This window comes from Glycine max, chromosome 5 (genome assembly GCF_000004515.6).
Source record: "Glycine max cultivar Williams 82 chromosome 5, Glycine_max_v4.0, whole genome shotgun sequence".
Taxonomy (NCBI): domain Eukaryota; kingdom Viridiplantae; phylum Streptophyta; class Magnoliopsida; order Fabales; family Fabaceae; genus Glycine; species Glycine max.
The window spans coordinates 15,492,291-15,509,694 of record NC_038241.2 but is presented as its reverse complement, the minus strand read 5'-3'; the positions used below and the strand labels follow the sequence as shown (position 1 = coordinate 15,509,694).

General features: G+C 31.9%; 1 long non-coding RNA gene across 2 annotated transcripts; it reads right to left on the bottom strand.

The window, feature by feature from the left end:
* Positions 1–13,893: 13,893 nt before the first annotated feature.
* On the bottom strand, positions 13,894–17,404 carry LOC113001633 (uncharacterized). Of its 2 annotated transcripts, XR_003267028.2 has the most exons (6): positions 17,132–17,404; positions 16,378–17,033; positions 16,066–16,179; positions 15,753–15,901; positions 15,329–15,476; positions 13,894–14,799 (listed from the first exon to the last, which is right to left on the bottom strand). It is a non-coding gene; the product is annotated as an uncharacterized lncRNA (long non-coding RNA). The 2 variants fall into 2 exon arrangements; XR_003267029.2 differs by lacking the exon at positions 16,066–16,179.

The window sequence follows — 17,404 nt, the reverse complement described above, 5'->3', positions numbered from 1 at the left end:
CTGAATTATGGTTTAATACCAACTTCAATAGCTCAACAAAAATGTCTCCTTTCAAAGCTTTGTATGGGCAAGACCCCTCTCTATTAATTAAGGGAGTTGACATTCCTTCAAGGTTGGAAGAGATAAATCAATTGGGTAGAGAGAGGGATGAATTATTGCAGGAGTTGAGGAATAACTTGCTTAAGGCTCGGGATCAGACAAGAAGATATGCAAATAACCATAGAAGAGAACTGATATTTCAGGAGGGAGATTGGATCTTTTTCAAATTGCAACCTTATAGAATGAGGTCCTTAGCAAGGAAGCCAAATGAGAAACTGAGTCCAAGACTTTATGGACCCTACAAGGTGATACAGAAAATAGGGGAGGTTGCTTATAGGTTGGAACTTCCAGAAGGAAGCAAGATACATCCAGTTTTCCATGTATCTTTGCTCAAGAAGGTAGTTCAGCCCACTTGTTCCCCTCAGCCATTACCTATAACCATGAATAAGGACTAGGAGATGGAAGTCTAGCCAGAGAAAGTAGTGCAGAAGAGGAATTAAGTAAATGGTAGAAGGGAGGTCCTCATCAAATGGCAAGATTTATCCCACCATGAAGACATCTGGGAACTTGCTGAGGAAATACGAAATGTCTTTCCTCAGTTTGACCTTAAGGACAAGGTCCATCTTGAAGGGGGGGGGGGTATTGATAGAAACACTAATAAGTGGAGAAAAGTGTATAGTAAGAGAGGTAGGAGTAAGGCAGTTAGTTAGTTATAACTAACTGATTAGTTAGCTAGTAGTGTATAAAAGGGAGTTGGCGAAATTAGTTAAGGGAGATATCAAGTAAGTAAGAGGGTGGTGAGGCCTCCAACTCACTGTGTAATATGTTAGGTGGTTGAAGCATTAATCATAATCAAAATTCATTCATTACCTGAACCAGTTCTATCACTTTCCAACTAAACCATCACCATTTCCTGTCGCAATCCTCTCTCTGCTTCCAACATTTGATGTTCCTTTTTCTTCCTCCAACTCTTCTTTTGCTTCTCCATATTCATTATCACTTTCCATTTCCTCATCCTCATGGTGCATGCCTTGTAATCATAAAAGGAGAAACATTGCGGTTGTCTATTGCAACATTAAACTTAAGCATTTGAATCTATCTGAAAACCAATTGGTCTTTGTATACAAGTGAAGACTAAGAGCAATCCTCACCTCTTAAGTTAGATTTTAAAGACAGAGTTAGACTCACTTACATTATGAGATGATATGAAAGTTTACTTAGCTATTGTTGTTAAACTTATCAGTCACCCATTAGCCCATTATAAAACCACCCATACATATCTAATCCTCGACATGTGAGGGAAATATAATGAAATCTCACACTAACTAGTTAGTGATATGATTAAAACACTATATATAAGTGAGAGATAAATTTTATTTCTTGTGTTAGCTTTTGAGATTAAGATAAATCTAAACTCAAATTCTAAGACCATTATTCTTGTGATTTCACTTGGAGCTCACATGTGAATTATGTCAAATAGTTTTAACATTTTCACTAACTGAGGGTCTTTTTGGCACGAAGTGCAATGTTTGAGAAGTTATACACACATTTACAATTTATTTTTATATTTTCAATTTTTAATCAGATTGAAATTCATCAATCAAAATGAAACTAAGGAGACAATCCTAGATATAATCAATGCATAATAACCCAAGTTCACTTCCAAACAAGTTGAGCACAGGGAGTAGAGTGTCAGGAAAGACAACACCATGTGTCTGCAAGTTGGTTTTGAAAGCAGTAGCCCTATGCAAGACAAGACAGAAAAGGATCAAGATCTTAGGTGGAACCTTCAAATTCCATACATATTTTCCTCCACAACCTTGAACCTTTATTGTTGCCACTCGAATTGTATTAGAGATATAGGTTAGTTGGTTAATTAGTTTTTTTTCCCACCAAGTTATTGTTGTAAAGTATACTTTGCCAATAACTCAATTTGTGGGTGGTCTGATAACTTTGAAAGTGGATGGCTTGATATTCCTAATCAAGGTTTTAAATATTGATCGCATTTGCGTTGCGATTTTATTGTGTTTTTTGATATCACAGACAAATGCAACCGATGCGGTCCCAATTATGATTATGGATAGTTAAAAAACCTTGATGTTGTGGCCCAAATCACGGTTGGAGACCATTTTTTTAAAACCTTGTTCCTAATAATCATTGCTTGGATATGCTTAGATACTATCTTAGAATTTGTGTTTGGGTCGAATTCAACCCCACAAAACCTAACTAACTTATGTTCTCTATTTCAGTTACATCTCTAGTCGAAGGGAGATTTCCAACAACTTACAAACTACTACATTTGTTTTTAAATATAAGTTTCTTTTAACTAATATACACCCTTTAAGAAAGTTGGTTAAATTAGTTAGTAGAATGATTTATTTAAGCAATTTGTATTGTTTTTTCAAAATTACTCTTAAAATTATTATGACTCATTATCTCTTTATTTCTACTTAATTACTTTTTATATAATTAAAACGTGATAGTTTTAATCTCCAATTCTTGTATGGGAGAGAATTAATTTATCTTACTCCCTCTAGTCTTTATTACTATAATTAAGGATATTTTTTTTATCAAATCATAATTAATGCAAAAGATAAATTGAAAAAATCTTATAAAAAATACAAACAATTTTTTTCTTAAAAAAACCTTATGTTTAGAGACAGAGGTAGTAATCACATGTGGTTACCTGTTTCCATTGTATACACAAGTCACATAGATGACTTGACTTTATTACTCTACTTTCTATTGGTTACATATTTTTGGTTCTCTCATTTTCTCTCACATTTTCCTTTGAACACTCTAGTCGAGAGCAAGTTATTCAGTTTCAGTTTCACCATTATTAATACCCAACTTAATTTATTGTGCCAACGCAACTATATTCTTGCCTTTAATTAGCATCTTTAATTGAATCCTCCTTTAACCAGAGATTCTTCCATTTTGTCCCTACAAAAACACATAGGATTAGCTTTTGAATTTCATGAAACAATCCATCTAGAAAGGGGAAGCAAGACATCGCATCAGAAGGGTATATGGTATTGGCATTGCCCAATAAAATTAAAATTGATTGGATGAATAGTATTGTACATGCATGGCATATGGAATAGAGTAATGGACCTTATGTTTCTTGACACCAAGTTTATGTCATACCCTTGTAAAAAATATGTAGTTCGAGGAGTTTTTTTTTTTTTAACTAGAGTATAGTAATATAATTTTTCTCTTATTTTTTTATTTTTTTCCTACATCAGATATCAAAAGTGTCTCCTAATCCATTGGATTAGAGACTAATCCCGCTCGTGGTGTGTGAGCGACTGACCCAAGATAATTTTATACACAATGAAAATCAAACACACATTCTTCCGCTAAGTAAATCATTCTCACCCAAATTCTCCCGTTGGTAACCTCGAAAATCCGTCGGCAATTCAAAATTTCTAACAGACCAAAATTCGTCGGAAAAATGGTCAAAGGAAATTTTAACCAACAGATTTTTGTTGTCCGTTAGATATTTCCAACGAAAATATCCGTCGGAAATTTCCTACGGACAACATCTGTTGGTAAATCCATTAGTAATTCTATTTTATCAAGAATTGTTTATTTCATTTTTTTTCATTTTTATTATTTAACATCGATAATTTACGAATTATTTTTTGCATCTATATTATTTAACGTCAAAATTTTAATTAACACATACATGTAATTAACAAAATACTCAAATTCATAAATTCAAAACAAATAGTAAAATAAATCATTCAGTTAAATTTAAAGTAAATCTAAAAGAAAAGCACAATATGTAATATGTAAATAGTAATTTTGTGTTGCTAAGTCAATAATCAAAATATTCATTAGGAGAGTGCCTCTGCTGGTCATCGTCTTGTTGTTGGCCATTTGGGTGGTTATTGTCTTATTGTTGTTGCTGCTGGTGGTGTTGATGTTGATGAATAATATTTCGCGCTTTAGAAGATAGGAACTAAAGGACAACTAACTAAAATACACTTATCTCCTCCTTTGATTGACGAAGCTCCTCCCTTAGTCGTTGAATCTTGAGTGCGACTGGAAGATCCTTGTGTATGTTGTATGAAGTTTTCATCTCCACATTTATAAGAACAAGCAAAATCTCTAGTACCATAAAGGCATCCCTTACGCTTTGGTCCAACAATAACAACCTAATACCGAGTCCTAAGTCTTTGTTCTTCAGCCCCTAAAGGAGTAAGTGGTCATTCACCAACACTTGATGCAACATCAGACTTAGCTTGAGATAGTCTAGCCTCAAATTCTTCCTATCATTCATAAATAGTTATTATTTCATAAATATAATAAACATTTAAAAAAAAACATTCAAGATAATGGTCTCGTATGTGTTTGCCTAATTTTATCATCGACAAATTGACCAATATCCTTTCGTAAATGTGTTTGCTGAAAGACCTTATCTACATATGCAGATCGACCAAGCTTCTCTGATTATTAACAAACATTATAAAATAAAAATTTAGTGATAAATTAAACAAGTACAAAGAAGTATGTATTACGATTTTAATGTACATAGCAAGTGAATGGTGTGATCCTACAAGCTAATGGAACCACCTGTGTGCATACACCCACACTTTTCAGATGCCCAATTTGTTTTTGGCATGCGCACACTTGAAACGATACCCAAGTGCATTCCAATGTGATTACAGGTTGTTCTAGACATGATCTCCAATCTAATATGGGCTTTTATTTTTATTTCAAGTATCCTTAAACATCTCAGAAAGTCTACGAGAGGCTTTCGAGTTAAAAGCTTCCTTAGTTTCATTCTTTTCCTCAGGTCTCCAGACCAATTTTCTCTAAAGTATCACAAAGTTATGAAATGTTACACAATTAGCAAAATACAAATTTTACAATTTCATATCAAATAAAACAAAATCAGCATTACTATCCATTTCAACCATTGAACTAAATCATTAAGACGTGAATAAGTTACCTTAAAACACTGGAAAAAAAGTTCCTGATGATCTTTTGGAATTGCTCCCATGTAGGCCATGGGTGACCAAATTGTTGTCTAATGGACAATGTGATAACGTTTGCCGCAATCTTAGATGGATGAAACCTAAATAGGAAAAATAATTCGTGAAAAAGTTAAAGATCAAATGATGTATCATATATAATGATAATTATTTAAATTTTGTAATACTTACACTCCATTGATAAGTGTAACCATATGACGATCATTGAGGGGGAAGGGGTCTTCCATTGCTAAATTTGGAACGTCTTCATCAGTAGGCATGTTTGCTACAACCAGGGATGGGGATGGTGTGGATGTAGGTATCGAGGATGCTCCATGTGCATCAATCGGGGATGGGGATGGTGTGGTTTTAGGTATCATGGACGGTCCACGTGCATCAATCAAAGATAGAGATGGTCTAACTTCAATCGAAGGTGAAGATGGTGTAGGTGCAACATCCGAATATCTGATTGGTATATATACAGTAGATGACGGGGATGGGGTAGATGATGACAGACTATCTCTAAGTGGTAGTAGTCTAACCACATATCGTTTTTCTTCCCACTTGTCCCTTTCCCACTGGAGTCATGTGATGGGGGTTGAGGAGGGTCAGCACCACCAGATAACATATCTATATATAGAAAAATAATATTATAAATAATTAATCAAATGAAATATTGGGAATTAAAATTAGATAACTAACAAAATTTAATTTCACACCAAAAATAAAATACACTAATAAAATGTTCAAGTATTAAAACAAAACAAAGATGTCACTAATAACAAGCATTATAACTGACTAACAAACATCAATGTCTAATCCTCTTCAGAATTGTAAACTTCAAAGTCATCTTCTAATTCCCCTTCATTGTCTAGTTCAATATTATTTGATTCTTCTTCGTTTGCCAACAAGTTAGTAGGGTCTACTTCTTCAACACCACCTCTTAAATCTTGCAATCCAAAAATACTTCCAACTTCAATGACTTTGTTCACATGTGACATTTCGTCTTCTTGGTAAGGCACATCATCTTGTACATTATTGGATTTTTATGTAATCCCTTGGCTTCATTTTAATTGCAACACACCAACCACACTTGTCCCTTCTTATTGTTGGATATGGTACATAATAAATACACTTGCCTTACATTATGTGCACTGATGAATGGGTCAAAGAGATTATATCTTTTATCCATTCAAATTACCACAGTGCCATATTTGGGATCAACTCTTGTTCTTCTACTCATTGGATCAAACCAGTGACAATAAAATAATACTACTCACTTAGGATAGCTTGTAGTATTATAATCTAGCTCATATATATGTTGAATGAACCCATAAAATCATCTACACCTCACATTGAGACTATAATTCTTACATTGAGTCCCAGGCATGAAATGACTTTGACCCCAAGGTATATGTAGACAACAATGGAAAAGGATCACATATCATGTCAACACATGCTCTAAGCTGCATAGTTGCTCATGCCTAACATATTGTGAACTCCAACTTTACAAAACTGAAAGCTAATTATTGTATAAGCTATGTAAACAAAAGTATCTTATCTAGTGTAACGCCTCGTCGCTATGACATTAATAACTCTAAAACATGACATTTCAATTTTTAAGTGAAAACTCCATTAATTTGATTATGAAAAACGAGGGTAAATTTTTTTATATATATACATTCACCAAACAACGCACAAATACTTAAATAAATACATACATACACACACACACACACATACATACATACATACATATATATATATATATATATATATATATATATATATATATATTAAACCATTATACATCATTCACATGAAAAAAAGTAATTTAGTTTATACATGTATCTAAGCCTGAGATTTACATGTCCAAATAAAAAATAATCAAGGAACCAACTATGAAAGAGTTGATAACAAAACACAACTCTCTCCCAAAACAATCCCAATGTTATCATGTCGGTTTGATGGCTCCAACAAAAGAATCTCCCTCCAACATCACCTATTGCTGCCCATCTACTTCTACTAACGAAGGTTCGCGATCATCACAGGTATCAACTACACGGTACAAAATTTCAAGGGTGAGTTTATTATAAAAGATCAACAAAACACTATATGACAATAGTTAGCAAGAAAACAATAACAGTAACCACAATCATATTCAATAACTTATCAATTCAATGTACACTTAACAATTAGTCATTGACTTTTCCACAATTCAATCAATTATGCTCAAAATGATGCATGCACCTGACTCAACTCTCAAATGCAATATGGTACCATTCGTCAGGAAATAGTCTAAGTGTGTCCATGCGACACTCTCACATAGAAAAACTAGGCATCAATTGTTGAGGTCACCCTGTCGTGCACAAGCAACTTCCCCCCATGGTGATCAACCTAAGTCTCAAGGAAGTTCCAAACCAAGTGACATGCCCTCAAGTACAAGTATTTTTCCTCATGAAAAACTACAAATACTTACTGACAAAGTTTATACTATTTCCATGCAATTATGAAGTGTGAAACATGGGCACAATTAATGCACTGATCGTGGATAGTTAAAGATTCTAAGCAATCCCCTTCCATTTTTTAGTGATGCTTAAAATTATTTAACCACTCTCTTTGCCCCTCTAGGGATATCCAACATGTTTATTTCACCCCCAATGTACATATCACAATGACAACATCAACATCAACATCATCTCATATCGATATCATCATCAACATCATCTCATATCAATATTATCATAAACATCAACATCAACATCATCTCATATCAATATTATCATAAGCATCAACATCATCTTATCTCAATGTCATCAATATCATCAGTAATCACATTCCACATATATACATATAAATTTCATGCCTAGGATTCACATTCCTCAGGTCTTCAAACAACACAAGTCTCATACAACAACAATATCATCATTCACAATTCCATTCATTAAAAATAAATACATAACATCCCATAAGTAAAAAACACAGTTTTTCTTGAAAACCAGCATGCACAGGAACAAACACACATCCTCATAGTTGGGTTCCATGATCCCAATTGTGGTATCAAAAGTTGTAAACCAATCATAAACTCCTATCACCTATCGATATCTCTTTGTTAGATCCTCTCTGTGTCGCTCGGAGGTCTCTCACTTTCACGTCCGTTGGTCCAAACACAGAGCTCTATATACCAAATCAAAGACACTTTAGTATAGATTTCAAGGATAAGGTTAATATCAACATTTGGCGTCAAATACCCATTCAAATTAAAAAAAAGGCTAAGGGGTGTTTTAGGGTTTACATAAAAGAGAAGTCATTTTGAAATTCCAATCACGACAATGTGACTGAGGTTCAACGAAGGTCATGAAAACAATATCAATTTTATCAAAGGGTAACTTCTACAATGTCTCATTTTCAAAGGTTTTTCAAAGGAAGTATAAAAACATCCTATTATGGTACCCAAATCACAAGAGATACTAAGAGAGACTCAAACTAACTAAGAGAAGACATGAGAATCATGGTTACCTTGAAAGGACCACAAAGAAAGGATTTAGAGCTTTGTTCTGTATCGAATCCTTGAGGTGGATTCTGAAAATTCCACTCCAATTAAAGTGTTCCTCTCCATGTAGTGGTCTGGTGGCAAGCAATGGCGGCTTGTGGCAGTCACTGGTGGTCGTGGGTGGTGGAGGAGGAGGATTGGGGTTTTGGGTGAGGGTTTGGAGAGAGAGAGAGAGAGAGGTGAGAAATGCATATTTTTACGCTGTTGGACGTATTTATAATCTGTAGATCTCGCTTAGCGAGCTCGTCTCGTTAAGCAAAACTCTACTTTTGGTGTTGAGCGCAACATTTCGTGTTGAGCGAATTACCTCCTTGGATTGGAATTGCGCTTAGAACGCCTATCTCACTAAGCAATTTCCTCCTTGGGTTGGAATTGCGCTTAGCATGCTAGTCTCATTAAGCGAATTTCCTTCTCGGGTTGGAATTACGCTTAGCGTGCTAGTCTCGTTAAGCGAATTTCCTTCTCGGGTTGGAATTACGCTTAGAGCACTTGTCTCACTAAGAAAGTTGTCAAAAGATGTTATTTGGAAAATCCCAACGGTTAAAACATGAAAACATGAGCCATGAACATACAGTTCAAGTTTGAAGGTGATCCAACGGTTAACAAGTCCAGGATCATAGTTTTGCCAAAATAGGTTTTTGGGTCAAACTTGAAATCTCATATTTCCAACATAGGTCAATCAAACTCCACATAACCTAACATTCACACCAAACGTTTGCACACAGATAATTTCACACAACACCTCATCTAATCCAAATTAATCAAATAATACAAATACTACATCAAACATCTATTTTTAGATATCAAAATTTTAGGGCATTACATCTGGCAGCCTCAGAAAATTATTAGATATTTAGTCCATCCTCTAAAATAGCTTCAAAATTATTATGAAGCACCAATAGTCATCTTATAGTATTTTTTTTATCAGCCAGATAGTATCATGCTACATCTTATCTTTTGAAGCCTATGTTATTAAAGAATACTTCCTTGTTCCTATAAAGTAAATATCACATATTTTTACAGTTTGACAATTGTTTATAAAACCTTTAGGTTGCCAATTAAGATAAAAACAAAAGCCAAGCATTTCTCTCTCTCCAGGATAGTTGTACATCCAAATATATTTACCCATTACACAATACTCAAATATGAGTCACAAGTGTGATATCAAACTATAGATAAAAACAAAACATAAGAAGGTTAATATAAAGTTGAGCCATACTACTCTACTCATTAAGTTCATGCTCGATTTAGTTTGTTTTAGTCAAATAATTGCTTTTTTTTTTATCTCCTTGAGAGAGCTTTTAAAAAAATAATGATTATTTCTCTCAATTTAAGTAGAACCAAACATGCTAAGATTAAGGCCAAGTAACGAAATAAATTTAGATGTCAAGTGCTAATATGACCTCACTAAAATGTTGAGTAACAAAAGATATAATAAGAGAAAAGAAACAAAAATCTATTACCCAAATGCATACTACTCAACAAGACAATGAAAAGATGAATATTTTATATAAGAAAAACAAATTTCCTGTCGATGCCAAAACATAGGACGTGTAAGAGAAAAACAGACATGAAAAGGGTGAGATAGCAACACAAATAACTCAACAAAAGAAAGAAAATGAGTGATGCTTCAGAAGCCACAACAAATATGGCATTTCCATCACACAAGAATGAAATAACAACACAATTGTGACAATGTTTCACAGCTTCACGATGTGGGTACCTGATTAGAAATCTGGTGGAGAATGTGAGCCAAAAATGGAAAACAAAGCTGGCGTGGGAACAACGGCATGGGCGATAGTGGTGAGGGATTGACGGTAGCGGCATGACGATGTGAGTTAGACAATGACTTCACGATGTGCGAGACAATGACCATGCGATGACAACTTGGGTGTGACGTGAGAGGATGATCGAGATAGAGACCTAAGCAGCTCGTGCAACGACAACTTGACAATGGGTGTGAAACCTTAAAAAAACACGAAATGGTAAGTGACTGAAATGTGTTAGGGTTGGGTTCTTAATTTTGGGTATAATTTGAATTTCCGATAGAAAGGCATTCCGTCAGAAAAATCCATCGGTAATATTTCATTTCTGACGGATTTAATTCAGTGGGTCAACATTCGTCAATAATTAGTAATTTTTGACGAAAAACTTGTCCGTGGGTAAATTTTGTCAGAAATTCAAACATTTTCCCACGAAATTGACTCTGCCAGTAAATTCCGACATTTCCAACGAAATGTATTCCGTGGAAAATATTACGTCAATAATAACGATTTTTCTTGTAGTGGGAAACACATAGAATATCATTAAGCAAAAGGAAAGAAACACAAGGCACAAAATGAGAGGACTATACCAAAACCCATAAACAACATAAGGAAAACCTACAAGAACGTATAATTTACTATATTTTGTTTTTATTGATTTTTTTAATCAAAATATTGTTAAAATAATTTTTTTTATTTTTTTATTTTGAAAATTCTACCCTTTTATTTTAGAGGATAAAATGCATTCACAATCACTAATTAGAAAATTAAAGATGGAAAATTGTAATAAAATCCCATACATATTCTGCATATTGTGTTTCTAGTGATTATTTCGACAAGAGCATCTTAGGGGATTTTCTTGAATGAGAGCATTTTTAAATATATTTTTAACCTCTCATTTCTTTTAATTTGTCATTTTCATCTTTAATTTTAAATTTAATTTTAATATTTTTAACATAAATTATTAATATTCAAAATCATATCACAATATGAATTATTCATCACAAATTTCTGACATAATTATGTGTTAAAAATATTATTTATTACAAATTTTAGGTATAATATAATTTATATATTTAAACATATTTATTTACTATAAATTTTTGTCTTATAAAATAAACATTTTTCTTGTGCAGTGTACAAATTAAAATTCTATAGTATATAACAAACTCAATTTTTTTGTTATAAGAACAAACTCAAAAATTAATTAGAATCTCAACTATTAATTTTTTAACTAATCTTTATTGTTGAACATTTTCTTATAAAAAAAGCTTCCCTCTAAAGGAGTTAAATCCTTTAACTGTGATATACTTATTATATAGAAGGAGATTCGTATAATAAAGAAATAAAAGAATTTTTTTTGGATAAGCCAAAGATTTTATTGAATTTAAGTGAGAGCACAAGAAATGCTCATTTAGCAAAAGCATTAAAGACTACAAAATTTGTACATATCACCCCTTAAACATCAACCCGAAATGAAACATTCAAGACTTGAAATGTACAAGTAGACTATACTGTAACATCTACGTGAATTTGCCTCTTAATTCCATAATGGCTTCCACATATTTTTTTATATGGTTATTATGAAGCACTGCTATGTGTTACTAGCTAGGCACGCTGCAAGATTAGAAAACCAACATGATGCATGAGTGATTTAAATCCCTATACTTAGCTTTTATCCATTGCCAAGATTTAATTTTAACCTTGTGCGTGTGATTTAATTTTAACCTTCTGTGTGTGAGTGAAAGGGAATGTAACAAACATGAAAATATTACATTTGAGCCTTCAGGTCTGGTAAGGGATGTCAAATTGACATTGATCTTATTCAAAAAGTTGCAATACATCCACTATATATGCTAACTAGTCTGTAACCCGTGCATACGCACGGGTCACCAGGTTAATAAATAAATTTGCAATCACAGGAGCATAATTGAATATTAAATAGATATATAATTATAATGTTGATGAAATAGAGTATCCGTGTTATAAATACTATCTGTCAGGATGTTGTCTGTATCATTAGACTGTAAGTGGAAAAATAATATTTGTCAGAGTGTTGTTTGTATATTTTGACTGTAAGTGATATAAATACTATTTATTAAGATGTTGTTTGTATATAACATAAAGATAATTTGCATGAAGACTTGATTGTGTTGAAAATATTTTAGAGTTGATTTAAATTATATAAAAGAAACATGGGAAATAAATTAGAAATATTTTGTTTTTCTGGAAAGAAATTATTTTAGATGTATTTAATTGTGAAGAGGGACTAAATTTTAAAAATAATTTTGTAAAAATGTTTAGTGAGCATATGAAAATAATATTTTGATTATAAAAGATAATTTAGACTCATAAAAAAACTACGTTTTAGTCTTTGTTTAAAAAAATGTTTCAGTGTATACAAATAATTTGTTGTGATGTTAAATAATTTTGTTATCTCTATAAATAATAGTATTTAATTCTGATCCAAAATAAAATTTAATTTAATTCACCCATAAATATAAAGAGAAATAACTAAAATACACAGAAAATCAGAAATATATTATGTAAATAAAAATGCAGTAAGCAATCAGCAAGATAAAAATAGAAACATTATTAATTAACTGAAAAAGAAAAAAGTGATTTAAAAAATAAAACATCAAAAAGGATATATAAAAGTTGAAAAATTAATAAGATAAAAAATAAGCACACTTGCTAAAGTTAAATTAACAACACATAATAATAATAATAATAATAATAATAATAATAATAATAATAATAATAATAATAATAATAATAATAACAACAACAACAACAACAACAAAATAAATAAATTAATTAATTAAATACAAAAAGAGGAAGTAAGGAAATTTTTAATTTCATGTACTACCGACATGATTGTCTCCCGTGTGAATTTCGGCATTAAAGTTGATAGAGTATTTTCAATTGCAATAAATAAGAAATTAAGAGTATAATTTGTTTTCACCCATAAATATAAAGAGAAATAACTAAAATACACAAAAAATCAGAAATATAGTATGTAAATAAAAATGTAGGAAGCAATCAGCAAGATAAAAATAGAAACATTATTAATTAATTGAAGAAGAAAAAGGTGATTTAAAAAATAAAACATCAAAAAGGATATATAATAAGTTGAAAAGTTAATATGATAAAAAATAAACACATTTGCTAAAGTTAAATCAACAACACATAATAATAATAATAATAATAATAATAATAATAATAATAATAATAATAATAATAATAATAAAAATAACAAAATAAATTAATTAATTAAATACAAAAAGAGCAAGTAAGGAAAATTTCTAATTTTCATTGCACTACCGACGTGATTTGTGTCCCGTGTGAATCTCAACATTAAAGTTGGTAGAGTATTTTTAATTACAATAAATAAGAAATTCAGAGTATAATTTATTTTCATCTATAAATATAAAGAGAGATAACTAAAATACACAGAAAGTAAAAAATATATTATGTAAGCATAGAAACATTATAATTAAAATAGAAATATTATTAATTAACTGAAAAAGAAAAAGGTGACTAACCCTTTATTCTTTTTTATATAAAAATTTCCAAACTCCACACGAAAAAGAAAAACTACTTGACATATCCTATTTTATACATCTAGTTTACCAAAACATGGATTTTCAATTTAATCATAATTCATTAAGTATCGTAGGTAGAACACCAAATCTAAACTTAGTATTTAAATCTACAGGTGTGGAGTTTTTGCTAGTTTGTAGACCCAAATCTAACACAGCAATCTCGAACCCACCATTTTGAAACCATGCTCCCTGTGGTAGACCTAAAAACTGGTGTGGAGTTTTTACTTGGAGTTGGTTTTCAAAATAATCCACAATGTCTGAGATGACTGCATGAGAATCTTCCTGGCCCACTCTGTTAATAGCAGCAACAATATCATTTTGCCCAATATCAAATATGTAGATAGCCTTGGCAAAGTCCTCTAGCCTAGGAAAGTGTTATATGAAGGAGTTTCTCCCTTCTACATGCATATCACCAACACACATTTAAGTAGCATTATATAACATAAAATTACTTCACGATAGAAATATAAGGTGAATTGAAAGGAGAAGAAAAAGAAAAAAGGTTATAAGTTCAATCTCTAATAAAAACTAATATTCTAACAAACTAACATATTTGATGATATAGAAGAAATGTAAAATCACTTCATCATCGAAATAGAGGCTAAGTTAAATATATTATGTCATGTGTATATAGATATCTTGGAAGAACCTTGCCTGAAGAACTTTCCGATGCGTGCCTTAAACTGGTTGAACTGTGCAACCTGTATTTCAAAAGTGAAAGGAGTGCCACCCTCAAAGACTGTCCTTTTTTGGCGCCTAATGGTTGATGATCCTGCAACAAATTAAGTTTGCTCCATGCCTGTAACTTGTTCCAATTGAGTATATGTATGCACTGAAGAATGGAAAACCAAGATGCTGGGCTGCATAGATAAATCGCACCATATCATTATTTTGAACGAATAAAACTATATGATCTTCTCCTATTTTGTTTCCGGTGAATGAAAATTTTAGATTTTTTATATGACCATTATAGTTTTTTATGAATAATAAATAGATAAGTTGATATCTATATATTTAATTATAATTAATATAATTATAAACAGAGATATATGTACAAAATTAATCTTCACGATTCATTCTTATTGAATCCCAGCTTTATAAACAGAGATATATAAAAAAGGACACCCAACTACATAATAATAATAATAATAATAATTAAAGAACATAGGAAAAAACACAAACTAAGAGAGAGCAAGAAAAAACATGTGCTTCTTCCTGTTGAACAATAAATTAAAATAATTAAAGAATATAAATAATATAAATACCAATCATGTCAATCTCACAAAGAATTGAGTAAATTATCAACTAATAACAAATGCAGTGTATAGGAGACAATAACATTTAGCGAGAATCCTAAGAACAAAATTACAATACAGTTAGAAAAGTTACAAATTGCAGCAATAGGGAGTGGATGAGAGGCAGTCGTGTGAAGCAGAGCACACAGCGGGAGCCAGAAGTGAGGGAAAAGAATAATATACATGCTAGGAGTGAACCCAGCAGAAACATCTTGACCCAGAATCCATGCCTCTTTCGGCCACTGCACACCATAGTAAAAACAAATGCCACAGGAACAAAGTTTAGAGTAGGATTTTCAATCAACAAAAAGAAAGTACACAACTGACAATTTTGTTCTCGTGCTTCCAACCAATAATACAACATGCATTCAACTATAAAATTTAGTAACTTCATTAATAATTTATGTAATTTTTTGAAGTGAAATATATTGATGTAATTAATTCATTAAAATCTTATGAGTATAATTTAATTCAATCTTTGTCCATTTGCTTAAATAAGATTTAGTACTAAAATAAACCTTCAAATCAGCCTTGATGGGCATGCAAGGCACATGGCGTGAATTTGGGTTTCGGGAATCTTTCGCTGCGTGATATTCTCAAACACTTGGTGAGCACGCTGCAAAGGGATTACTCATTGCTTTCTAAGAGTAGCACGACCCTGAACCATCTGCTCTCACACACAAATAGATAACAAAAAGAAAGCAATACATTAGAACCCCATTCAAGTCAAGGGCAAAAAAAAAATTAAATTAAAGCTTTCACAAACAACAAAATAATATCAAATCATATATATTGTCAAGCAACTCTCTTGCCCTCTTCATCTCCACTCACACTCTCTATGTATCTTGTTTGTGTTTCTTTTTGGATTTTTTCGCATCCATGAATCTCCTTGTCTCTTGATTCTGGAGATCTTATAGAAATCTTTGATCTATTGGACAACGTCAACTGTTACCAATTCCCAAAAATAATCAGAATTTTAGGATTGAGCTAATGAACTTTGGGATAAAACAAAATTTCAATAGACAAACACATAATAAATAAGGATCAAAATTATTTAAAATCACTTTGAAATATATTTTTTTTTTTAACGAAAACTAAACTAATTATATATGGTATCATTAAAGAAAAAGATGGAGCTCACACCTTGCTTGGATTGAAGTTACAGAGAATCTCCAATAGTTTGAAGAGCCTATACAGAAAACATGCATGTAATTAGATTTCAGATTCAAGAAATTGAAAATCACACTCATATATATTGTTATAAAGTGCGTGAACAGCTTTAACAGGAGAAGAATCTCGTGACTCAACCACAAAAATAAAATAAAAAGAGAGGGGAAAATTTTTAAGATTAAAAACTAAAACTTCATTTAGGCATTTCATCAAACACATAACTTACAACCCATATGGGGAAGATGACAAAAAAATTAGCTCGGGAAAATAAAAAATGAACCAAAAACAGAGTTGAAAATCAGTAAAAAAAATAACTATTATTAAGAAGCAAACATGCATAACAACAAACAAAATTAGAACCTTGCAAATAAAAACAAATAGTAATGAAACAAACATGCATAACAGCAAAAGAGGAAAAAACATGCCTGTTGGATGCTTCTTCGTCGATAGCCCGGCAAAATAAAAAGGAACCAAAAACAAAATTGAAAACTCAGTAAGAAAAAATATAACATTGAGATGTTAATGCTATTAAAGGACACTCGTGAAGAAAACTGCAAAGCAGTGAAACCTGATAATCTTCTGAACTGCGAAGAAGCCATGGCAGTGAGAATAAACTGCTCCATAAAAAACTATAATGGTCGTATAAAAAATGAGTGTTGGGCCATAAATAGAAATAACAAAAGAGAAGAAGAGTGATAATTACGGAATCAACTCCAATGGTACTTACATAGTTGTCGACCTAGGAGTCATCCTGAAATGAAACGAAGAAACAAAGGAAGTGAACAAAAAGAGAGATTAGGAGAAGCAAATAAAGTGATGACTCATAGCGAATCTGAGAAGCAAGCAAGATTTTCCAACGGAAGAGTCGCCGATTAGGAGAAGCTTGAACAGATAATCACTGAAACCAAACCAAACCCTAAATTAAATAAGCAACACTTCCTCGCACTCTGAAGCTTGTTGGAGAAAAGAGGGAAGAATGGAAGATTGAAGAGTGGTGAGA